General features: G+C 38.8%; 1 protein-coding gene across 1 annotated transcript in view; it reads left to right on the top strand.

The window, feature by feature from the left end:
* ctnna2 (catenin (cadherin-associated protein), alpha 2) overlaps positions 1 to 12654 on the top strand; it is a 358241-nt gene that overhangs the window by 254235 nt on the left and 91352 nt on the right. The gene's annotated exons all lie outside the window — the stretch shown is intronic.

Below are 12654 nucleotides of genomic sequence, written 5' to 3'. Positions count from 1 at the left end.
GCATCTTGGTCAAAAAATAATGCTGTGATTTACTATTTTTTCTGCTTTTCTTTTTTTTGTTATAGAACTGTAAATCTGAAAATTAATAGATAACAACAATAATTATATTTCAGCATTAAAAATACAATTGTAAATAAATAACTTACTGATGGATTAACCTTTACACAAACAAAGAAAAAAAAAGATTTTGGCAATTAGCAATGCAGCTAATATAGGCCAGCTGTAGCATATATCTCTTTGCAGATGCAGGGTTGTAAACACTGGATGGACCGGCAATATGCATATAATAGTATATCATATCATTGCATCTGTAACAAACAGGACCAATAATTGTTATTGACCGAGCCCCTCTGCCACCTAATCGTGATAAGCAGCATCAGTGGTCGTGGGGATTCATTTGAGATGGTGCTTTATCTGACCCTAGACAGGTCACTTCTAATAGGGAAACAACAGAAAAGTGTTCATGTAGCTTTAGAGCAGACAGAACCACCTTTAAGACTCAGACCAAGCAATACCTGCCATCTGCTGACCCTATGTGCCGCAATCTTTGATAGCTAATGATACCTTTAGTCTGGGGCACTCCAGCTCTGCCAGCATCATTCACTTTTCTGCCAGTGGTTTTGTTTTCAAACTGCTTTGAGATTTCCTCTTATTTGGGTTGGCTGCACATCATGAACTAACAACTGACAAGAATTGTAATGAATAAAATTAATATCAGGCCACATATATAGCATTCAATTCTAATATTGTATCATGAATCTGGATTAAAAAACCAAAAAAGATTTCTGAAGCTACCTTCTGGTGGTGAATAAGTACACGATTCCTGCTGTGATACAAAGTGTCAGAACTCAGAAGCAATGCTGGTTCCTTTCTCATCTTCACTACAGACAAGATTAATCTGGCTTTCCACTGCTGGATCTTACGCAGAGGAAAAAAACAGCCAAGACACGACAACACTTAATGAGTGCGCACAGGTGTCTGTTGATGTAATACTGTGACTGCAGTGTGCTTTAGAGCTACTCTTTCAGTCCTAATCAATTATACTGAAGTGCAGACTTGAGTGCAGTTGAACCATCTTCTTGCCCCCCCCCCCCCCCCCCCCCCCCAAAAAAAAAAAAAAAAAAAAAAAAAAAAAAAAAATCAGAACATCAGTTGTGTTCAATATTCCGTTTTTCCACCGTCACATCTGGCACTTCTTGGAAATCGACTGTAGCAGCTTCCTGCACAAACGAGCTATGGCTTTGTCTTTCCTGACCTCTGAAGACCCAGAGGATCATTCCAGATGGGAGGCTATAACTCTCCCTCCCATTGGGCTTTTGGTGGGGCTGCCTGACAGGCTGGCAGGCGGTATTCACTCTGACAGGATGTTCTATTGACTCAGGGGTTGGCTTGACAGAATGGGCGGTGTGTTTGAGCTTTGAGTTAAGATGGGAGGGCAAACTTGCAGCACACTTGCAGGCATTACATAGTGCTGTGATACTGTAATTATGTCAACAAAACACATGTTGAGTTTAGCAAGTCAGTGGCACCGTGTAGAGACACAAGACCTTCCTGAGGGGAGGAGCACGGTTTTGCATTTGAGCATCCAAGTTTGCGACATCTCCATTGTGTAAAGGAGGGATCAAATAGCAGAGCAGACAAGCACAGATGACAGACAGCATTTCTAAAAGTGGAGCAGGTAAGACCAAACATGCTGTGCAACAACACCACCAGAGACATGCGACATTGTTTTCTCTTTCATGCTGTTGTGTACACATAGATAGCAATCATAAGCTGTTTCTTATCCGTGGACAATTCAGCTGATATCTTTTCCGCCCTGATTTTGTTTTCTTGGAAAGAATAAACTCTTGCGATGCTTTCTAGTCTGGTAGAGGAAATGCAGTGCGGCTTAACCTCACAGCATTAAACAAATGTTAACAAAATGTTCAATTGCCAACATTTTATATATATTTTTTGCTTTTCATTCAAAAAGGGAAACTGAGAAATGCACCAACAAACATAGAGCTGGCCTTTATGACTCAAAATTGCAGCCTGGTTCCCTGTTATTCCATTCCCAATGATTACACAGTTGGTCTTTATTCACAGAGTTTCAGTTTTTTGTATCTTCTTATGAGAGACCTTCAGTGAAGTGTGCAGTCAAGTTATTGTTATTGTAACGCCTCAGTATGAATGATGCACGTAGTTGGTAGAAGATTGCAGCATCTCTTCAGGGAATATTTTTCAGTCATGTCACAAACACTTGTACTTAGCGACGAACCGAAAAAACTTTGGTGGTCAGGGTCAGTGTGACCTTCATCCTATTCTCTTAAACACAATATTGCTTGACAAGTTAAAAGAATTTCTTCAAATTCTGCAGAAATACACATTTGTATGCAAGAGATGAGTAGTCGGTGGTGAGCAACAGCTCAAATTAATCGACTGCAATAAATATGGTATGCTCTTTAATTTACATAAATTAATAGAATTATATAATTGTATAAGTAGTTTGAGGAGCTAATGTACTCCTTTTTCACCACAAGCCTATGCTGTAGGCACTTTTGAGGCTCGTCTGTGGCCCTCAGCAGAGTAGAGTACTGTATTAACCCATATGGAAGAGATATATATAAATCTTATAAAGTTTGTATCTGTCTTGTGTGAAAACAGATATAAGATCCCTTGAAAATTTATATAAATGAAATTTGTATGTTCTGGATACTTACTAAAACAATATATGAAAGTAATGAGAAAGTGGCCACTTTCATGAGTAAATAATATAAGCCTTATATGATTCATTATATGAAGTAAGCTACATCTTATGCAAGTCTTTTATAAGTTTTTTCTATTTCTTTTCCATATGGGAAAATTTGCAGTCACCAACACCCCTTAAAAAAGGCAAACATGTAGGCAGTCTGACTAAGAAAACCACCTGTGCACACACTTTTATTTCTTGACAAAATCAGATCACAAGTTGTTGTTTAGAAGGCAACTTTACATAAAACTGCTTCCTCATAAAAAGTCAGTACCTTACCTAACAAAGAGCAGATGACGCACAGCTGCAATATTGCAATGAACACTGTTTATTGAGAGTAATGCTTACTGTAATTTAAGACACAATTTGCTGGTTAACAAATTAATTGCATCCACGGTAAACTAATATATAATATGTTAAGAAAGGTCCTTGTAAGGTTTTGCTCGGCACATCAAGTAATCTTATTTGTGCTGTGGTTTTCACTTTGCTCCAATACAGAGTAAATCCTTATGTTCTCATAGAACCAGCCTTATTGTTCTTATTCACTGTTTTAATCAAAGTACACTTGGTATAATTAAGAAGCCACTGCTGCTATGTCTTGTTTGTATTTTTTTCCATAAGTGTGAAACAAATTGCTTTACTACTCACTTATGATGCTCATGCAAAAGAGAAAGTAAATGGAACTCCATTAGAACATTTAAATGCAATTAAAATGTAACATAAAACTAACTGAGCTTTGACCTTGAGGCTTCTTAACAGATTAGAAAAATAAAATGTCAAGGCCGGGCTAATGAGTGATTCGAGTATTCTGAAGCACAATAATTAGCCCATCAACTCAAGCTTGAAAATGAGCAATCCAAACTGGCATTTGTTTAGGAGAGTGGTCATTTCTAAAGTTCAGCTTATTCATAAACAAGCCATCATTTCTTTATAATATTAAATGCACGTTTTAAAGCACTCACTTGACTTTTTCATGACAAAAACACTGTAATTATTTGTTCTGTGCCACTACTGTTCAGAGCTGGAGGTAAACAGCATGTCACTTTAAGGCTTGGCCACTTTCAGACATATATGGGGAAATATTTTGTGAAATAGGGGGGAAATGTTAGATTATAATAAATGTATAAAGATTTGCAGCAAACCCAAAAGCTCTTAAATCATTGGGTCTTTTATAATGCCCCTAGTTTTGAGTTTACCAAGTCAGCCTGCATTTGTGTTCAGCACGAATGCACTAAAAGTAAGTTATTGCATTTAAATTAAAGGCCTGTTTGCCTCAGTGCACAAGTAAACAGTTTCTTATTACAGAAATATCAATCTTATTTCGTCTGTGATCGTTTGACTATCTTTAAAAAACTAAGGTTGGGGTAGGTGCACAGGAAGCAAACTGAGGACCCTGGGAGAAAGTAGTCATTTGGCCTCTTGAACAGAGAAGAGTGTGGAGTGCTTTATTCACTTCAGAATATGTGTGAAATGTGCACCTACTCCACAGATGTAAAACACATTTCCACAAAGAACTTAGTTCAAGCACATCAGTTGCCATCCAATAGTTATAGGTAAACTCCCCCCTTTTCCTTTCTGTGTGTTTCACACTGAGCGAGTTGATGGAGACATTGTTTTCTCCGTACCTGTAATCAACGAAGCAAGCAAAACAATTGAAAAGACATGTTTTGCTTGAAATAGGAGGGTGAGTGGACTTTATATAAGGCAGGCATGAAGAAGCGTGTATGTAAAAAATATAAATAACAACACTCATCAACCCTTTAAACTATAGTATAATTCTGAGTTGGTTTTTTTCTCTCTCTTTATTAACATTCACTTGATAGCCAGACCAAAAAAGCCATTGGAAATGAGCCATGTGTTGAACCTCCTGTCATCTTGTCTGTAATGGATGCATCTGTCAAGTCATCTCTCTGGGCCATTTTTTGACTGATGGCTGATTCCAGGATTCCCTATAGCACAACTGCCTCGCATATTTTGCCTCACAAATTTAGTTTTTTTTCACTCCGTCCCCCTCCTCTCTGTCTGCTTTGGGTTGTTGAAATCATTTCCATTTTTGCTATTAGATTGTTGATTGGTGCAGCTGTTTTTTAATTGTTTAGGGTTTTCATGTTAAGGAGAAACAGCTGGCACGAATCTTGTCAGCTGTAACTCTTTGTTTAGACTAACAATTTCCAAATTATTTTTGAATCCCTTTGATCCGTTTTTTTTTTTTTTTTTTTTGCAAAGTGTTCAAGTATTCAAGTTTCATTAGCTATGGTAGTGAAGATTCCTCTTGGGGGGCTGCAAAACACATATTTTTCGGATTCGTTTATACAATTGTATATGGTCACCAGCCACTTTATTAGGTTAAACTTGCTAGTATCAGGGTGTACTACCATGTTCAGAGTTGCTTTAATTCTTTGTAGCCTGGATTCAGATGCTCTATTGGATAGAGATCCGTGACTGTGGAGGCCATTTGAGTACAGGGAACTCATTGTCATGTTCAAGAAACTAGTTTGAGATGGTTTGATGTTTGTGACATGGCATGTTATCCTAATGGAAGCAACCATCAGTAATGAATGTGGTCAACAGTACTCAGGTACGCTGTAGCATGTAAAAGATGCTAAGTTAGATCATACTGAGATAAGATAATATCCCTGACACTAGAGCAGAGCAATATGACCAAAAATATTTATCACGATATACATTTGAAAACTTGCGATAACGATATAACTGATGATATAATTGACACTAGACAAAATACTTTACAACTCCACAACTTTATTAGTGCAATAAACCCCATCAATGTATTTTCACTTAAACAAGCAGCTGTTTTTTATGTGCATTAAAGTTATATAAAAATTTAACAGTGCAAATGCAAAATCCTTGCTGACAGTTGAACCAAAAGGCATTTCCAGTGGAAATTGGCCGACATGTCCTCAGCATAACCATGTATAATATCCACAAAACTTAAAAAGAGGTTATACACACACAACACGATAATATTATGTTGAAGCGCAGTACGTATCACTCCGCGAGGCTCCTGCCTACGATAGCCGTAATGCTCCGACAATCCATCAAGCGGTGCGGGTTCGTAGCTTAGCAAAGTCGTACTAAAACATTTGACAGATTTTCGTGTACGACATAAAATCGTTTCGAGGTCAGTAAACACAACCAGAATTCATACATAAGGCACATTTTCAGAAAAATCAAAGGATTGATTTTAAGTGTGCCGTATTTTCCAAACAACACGGTAATAACGACGGCCCGCTAGCATGCTCTACCAAAAGTAGTGCTTTGTTGTGTATCTGACGGACGAAAGCTAAACCAGTTCCACACCACTGAAGTTGCAGCATTTTTACAAACCAATTCTGGTTCATCCGTTTCATTTAACGATCCGCTTTCGCTCTTCTCATTCTGCGTCTCCGCCAGGTGCGTATGGAAACATAGGCACTGCGCATGCGCGTTTTACCCATATTCTATCGCGATATTTCATTTTCCTATCGTTGCCCAAAATTACAACGGTATTACTGTGAACGGTATGATATAGCCCAGCCCTACCTGACACCATCATGCCACCACCAGCAGCCTAAATTGTTCATATAAGACAGAATGGATTCATGATATTTATGCCAAAGTCTGAACCTACAATATGAATGTCACAGCAAAACTTAAGACTCATTGGATAAGGCCGTTTTTGTTGTTTGTTTATTTTTGGTGGGCCTATGTGAATTGTAGCTTTTGTAGCTGACAGAAGTGGCACCTAGTGTGGTTTTCTGCTACTGTAGGCCATTGAAGTTTAGAAATGCTCTTTTGCATATCTGGTCAGCTCAAAGCATTTAGGCCATTCTCCTATGACCTCTGGCATCAATAAAGCATTTTGGTCCAGAGAACTGCCGCTCACCTTTTCAGAACATTCTCTATAAAACCAAGAGATAACTGTGTGAATAAACCTCTGTAGTTCAGCAGTTTCTGAGATTCTTAGAGAAGCTCATCTGGCCCCATCAACCATGTCATGTTTAAGGTCAATAAAATGACCTTTCTTCTCCTTTCTGATGCTGGGTTTGAACTTCAGTAGGTTGTCTTGGTCATGTCTACATGCATACATGCAAGAAATAATAAGCAGCTTTACTTAATCAGTCAGTGAATGATTGTACATCAAGTTGTGTTTTTACACATCAACATAATCCTAAATCCATGTTGTATGAATGTCCCTGCTTTGATTACATTTGAGTACAATGCAGAAAATGTCCAAGTACATAAATAGAAAGATAAAAAAATCTAGACATCAATATCCTGTTTTCTATTTTAAGAACTATAAGATGCTTTTTGGGTGGCCCAAAAATCTATGTGTGAAAAACTTCCACTTTAGGACCTTCAGGGCTATTTTCAGGGCAAAAGGAACCTACCCTGAGAAAGTCTTTGGTAGGGCTAGAGGCTGATTGGTTTTACTTGAAGACAGATAAAAGTGACTTATTTAAAACTCCTGCAACTGAGTGCAGGCACAAGAAAGAAAAAAGAATGGGGGGAAAAAAAGAAAATATAAAAATATAGGTCAGAAATACATCGAAGAGGCGTTGCATGTTTTTTCTTTCTTTATTACACCAGTGATGAAGTCCAGAGAGATTTCATGTCAGAGAAAGCTAAAGGCAGTGAAACAGACAGAGAATGTGAGCAGGAGAAGTAAAAAGGGAAAGAAGAGAACCAGTAGCGTTAATGAAAACAAAGCAGTGAATGGGAGAAATAAAATATAAGTGTCTGATTGTTTAATATTGACGACATTCTATAGCACTAAAATTACGTGTCTACACATTTGCACAACGCTGCAGGAAGGTGCCGCATTGCTGGGTTTTTGCAACTGAAGACTAGTCTTCATTCTGTCCACTGTTGCTGCTTTGTGTGCGTGCACACAGACCTGCAGGTACAGAACAGAAAGAGATGGATATAGTCGAGAGACAGAGAGCAGAAAAGAGAGTCGGAGACAGACAAGAAAATAGTCCGTATGTGTTGGAAACACGGCAACAGTAGTTCGAAGGAGCCTTTTAGCAACCTAAAAAGGTTCCTGAGAGCACAACCTCCGGACTGATTGGAAAATGAACCTTTTCTTCTTTTTTTCCCCCCCATAGTCAAAACACATGTATGCTAGGTTAACTGGAGAATTTAAATTGGCCATATGTGTGGATTAAAGGTAAAATGCCGTAAAATGTCACTTGTTGAGTGCTTTGCACAGTTAAAGCTAGAAGAGCCCAATAAAACTGCCAGTCCGTTCTATTTGAATCCTTACTTCTGCTGCATTTTATCTTGTTTTAGAACCCTATAAGTTTGTTTATAGTGGTTACTCCACTAACTCCAATGACTAATGAGTCTTGATCATGCCCCAGTGAAACATGGCTAAAGCAGACCCTGTTTGTAGCAAATCATCACAACTTTGTAATCAGACTGCAGCCTGCCTTTTTTCCTACTTTTCCATCTCCAAATGTGGCCCCACTCTTCTCATTACACTTGCTAATAATGTACATTTTCAGTGTGTGACATTAATGATTGAAATGCTACTAATCAATGTAGCAAACTAGGTTAGTTAGCCACTGCATATGTTGTAGAATTTTGGATGAGACACACAGTAGATAAGCTTTACGATATTAAGTAAAAACGAAACAGCTCAATAAAGGTTCATAATGGATAATGTGTAACCAAAACTATGTATTTAGGGTTGCAGCACAGTTACCATTCACCATGCACCACTTCTGCTTGCCTCCTCATTGAGTAACTAGAGGTAATTAAGCTGGGCTTAGAAGAATAAAAAGATGCCAATCAGAATTCATCTGCTCAGGTTTTAGGACAGACTAGCGATGTGGCGCTGTAACACACTGCGGAGCACAGGAAAACCTGACTTCACACAGAGCACAAATGCTTAGAGCAAGACAAGCACCATTTTTCATGTTGGATACTTCTGTTAGTACACTTCCTTGTAGTACACTGTCTACATAGTGGCTTTGAGCACCCCTGGTTAAAGTTTCGGTTGCTATCAATAAATAAGTGAGTAAAAGATGACCTGATTTCCAAAAGGCATAAAGCAGCCTTCTTATAGCCTTCTCCTGTTTTGCGGTTATCAATTATTAAAATTTTCAGAGTGCTATGCAGTTGCTTAGAGAAGCCCATGGATGCAGATTGCTTAGACAAGGTTTCAGGAGTCTGAGTATTTAAAATGCTTTGAAATTTACATCACTTGGCCTTTTCAAACGATGATTGTGAACTTGCTAATTAAGGTCTGAGACCTTAGTAAAAGTTATCTCAAAGCTCAGATCTCTTGGGGTGCCCCAACTTTTGAGTAGGACTCCTTTCCTTTTATTCATTCTAAAACTGTACAAAGCAAAACCCATTGCTTAAATGTTGAAAAAAATGTTGTATTGTGTTTAACTGTATGCCTTTTGGAGATCAGTTCATACCACCCCACCTCCCTTTCTTTTATTCTGCTCGGCTTAGACCCTGCACCCACCCTGGTTCGGTTCCCCAGCCCCACTCCCCCCTAAACTGCTACTTTGGTGTCTGTTTTTTGTTTGCCCTTAAAAAATAATAATATCCCGGTTTTATTGTTAGAACTGGGATATTTATAGTCTCTCCCACTTTTTCCTTCCTCTAGTCTCTTAAGAACAGATCGCACTCAACTTTTTGACCATTGTGGGTACACCATCTGGATACTCATAATGCACTGCGTGTTGTAATAATTGTCAGCGTGAGCGTGCTTATGCACTCATACTTGCAATTGTAAGTAGGATTCGAGACATGGCAAAGTACTGTGTGAGTGTTTTCTGTTATTGCAAGCAAAGTAGGGAAGGACAGTGAGGATAGAAATGAGTAAAACTGGAATAAAGGATCATAGTGCACCTACACAGTGTGTGTGGATAGAAAGAAAGAAGTATGTTGTGCTTAAAATTGGCTTTATAGATTTCAGCTGTAGGCTGAAAATGCATTTTACAATGATTCCTCAGGTCTTTGAAATCAGCCTGTAAAAATATAAATGTAAATACCAATATCATATATTGATATGATAAAAACCTCTTTTTTCCTCACAGTCACTTCCTATGCTGATCAACTGCTGACATACATAGATTCAAGGCAAACATTCTTGCGTGCGCCAGTCATTATCTGTTGCAAAGAAATGAGTTAACATAACATCATGGCTTTGTGACCCTGAACAGACCAGAGCTTAGAATGAGTCAGTCTCTCTCTGATTTGAGCACACTGGCTTCTTTCCTCATCTCTAACACATTCGTTCCTCTGTACTAAAGTTTCAGATCACTAGTTTCACAAATGATAGTAGTAACTACCTTAAATAGTACATTTCTCTATACCTAAATATTGTAATCACTTTAATGAAAATAATTTTTATATATTATTTTATGAAAATAATATTTAGGCTCTAACATGCTCTATATGAAGAGTCCTGAGGTCCATAAAGATCATCATACCCTAATTGAATTTGACTGATTTCACCACCAAGTTCCTCATCTTGACTCTTTTTGTCATTGCTGACATTTTTAAAAGTGGAAGTTGTGTTATCAATCCGGCCAGATGGGCAGCTTTGGAAAATGTGAAGGACAGGATACATTTTTGACTTTAAACTATATTTTCATAGATTCCTCGAGCTTATTTTTACTATACCAAAGTAATAAAGTAATAGATAAACAATTAAATGACAGAAAGATTCCAGGTTTTATACATTTTTGTTGTTGTTGTTGTTTTTTAAATAGATCCTTACTGGAAAAAATGGGACATCTTCTGTGACTTAACAAAAACTTTCAGTATTATAATTACAGGACAGTCTGGGCAATGAGCTACCAGAACCTTTTCTATAATTTGTATAATAAAATTTAATTCGAAAGAGTTGTGCTCACAGATTTCTTTCATTTACTACAGCAGCTTTTCTTTATCATATAGAAAAACTGAGACACTCTTTTTTCTTATTTTACGATATCTCGGGGAATAAATGAGCAGTTAAACTTCTTGACACCGACAGGAAGGAGAATTTCACAGATGAAAATGGGCCTGAATGTGAATTTTTTTCGCTGAGTTTCCTCTCTGAGTCCTCAGGACATTAAAACAGAACTCACTCCAGCGGTTACACGTTTACGGTGCACAACCTGATAAATACTGAATAAAACTGACGAGCAAGCTCATGGTCTAGCTCCCCACCTGACACTTTGCCCTTGGGGTTTAGAAAATGTGGACTCTTAAACTGCTGACAACTGCTTGGTCATAGCTGGAGTCCAGGCTTTCAGCACCTGCCTCAATCCTTGAGATTCACAGGGAGCAGAGTGCAAATGGTCATTAATCTAACAATAATAGCTGAATTGGAAGCTGTCTGGACATGCCCAGGAAGATGACTTTGAACATGATCAAATTTTAATCTGTTTATATTTTTTATAATTTATTGGTAAGAAAAAAAAGCATTTGAGCGGACATCTTGAACAACGTAGGAGCTTTGTTCATACACAACAGAAATAGCAAAAACAATATTAGATAACAAATAATTACTGGCATTACCAGAAACCAGAAACTTCCTCACTCAGCATTAATCATGAAGCATCTCCACAAGTACGTTTCATCTTCTGCAAACACAATAAGACAATCAGTATCACTCAGTGAACTGCGTGTTGAGACTATACATCCACTAATGCAGACCTTCCTAAAGTGTGGGGCCCGCCCCCTAGGGGGGGCGCAGAGCCATTGCAGGGGGGGCGCGGTATGAAAATGGGGGGAAAAAAATGCTTGGACACTGCTAGCATGGGGCGCCCACACAAACGCAAAGCAGGAGATGAGATGAGATAGCCTTTATTTGTCAGTTGCAGGTCTTTTGCCCACAACCGAGATGACAGACCTTGCCGACCGTACATACAATACACAAACATCACATTGGGGAGACAGGTCAGGCTAGGTAGCGAGGAAAAAAAACATCGAAATGTGTAACACAAAAGGATAATACAGGAATGCACAGATATCAACACACCATAGCACAATAAACACAGACAAGCAACATGGGAAAGTGTTCCAGTGTGTACATCTGATCTGGGACCGCTGCAATCTTCGACTGTGCCTCCAGCTGACCCGATGTCCACATCATGGGGGAGGTAAGCGTTGGAGGTGGCGTTGGATCCGGGGTAGGGAATGTGATGCGTCAGTGAGTGCATATGCATGTGTGTGCGTGTCCATAGTTCAGCTGAGACAGTGTCCTTCATCCTGCCAGGCTAGGTAAACAGTCTTCCAGCCAACCCAGGTGGCCTTGCATGGAATGGGAAGGAACAGACTCAACACAGTCGTTATCAGGGTGTTTTGTTCGGCTCCAGCCTTGAGCCCACAGCTGGCGCCGAAGGGGTAGCCGGATTATGATGGTAATTTTTCTTTTGCAACAACTCATGAGAATTTCAAAGCTGTTCTTTAACACTCCGACACTGGTCTCTCAATCTCAAGATGAAGCATCGCTGAATATGTTTCCAAACCAACTTCATTCTAAGCCAAAGACTAGAAAATATGGTGAAGCATATCTGCCCTTTGGTTTCACCTGCACAAGTGCCAAGGTAGGTCTCCCCTGCAGAATTGGTTTTCTGGGCTGTTCAAATCACGGACAAACATAGGTGCAAAAATTTTTCTTGTAAAACAAAAGGGGGCCTAGCAAAAAAAGCTTGGGAACCACTGCACTAATGTAACTGAAACATGTAACATGTACACACAGCGACAATGACGTTGGAACAGTTCCACTGAATCTAATCAAATTTATTTTCTGTCACTCTGGGCTCAACTGTCGTCATGCTGCAGGCTGATCATCGCGTCTGGTCGCACAGTAGATGTTACAGGCAGATGGAAGACATTTGTTTTAAATAAAAGCAGGAATAGTCTCAAAGAATCTAATATATATAGAGAGAAAGAGTGAATCATGTGACAAAGAAAGT

Source organism: Diplotaxodon limnothrissa, linkage group LG6 (assembly GCF_057381915.1).
Source record: "Diplotaxodon limnothrissa isolate DT_005_m linkage group LG6, D_limnothrissa_male_GT1.1, whole genome shotgun sequence".
Lineage (NCBI taxonomy): Eukaryota > Metazoa > Chordata > Actinopteri > Cichliformes > Cichlidae > Diplotaxodon > Diplotaxodon limnothrissa.
This window is presented reverse-complemented; position numbering and strand designations above follow the sequence as displayed.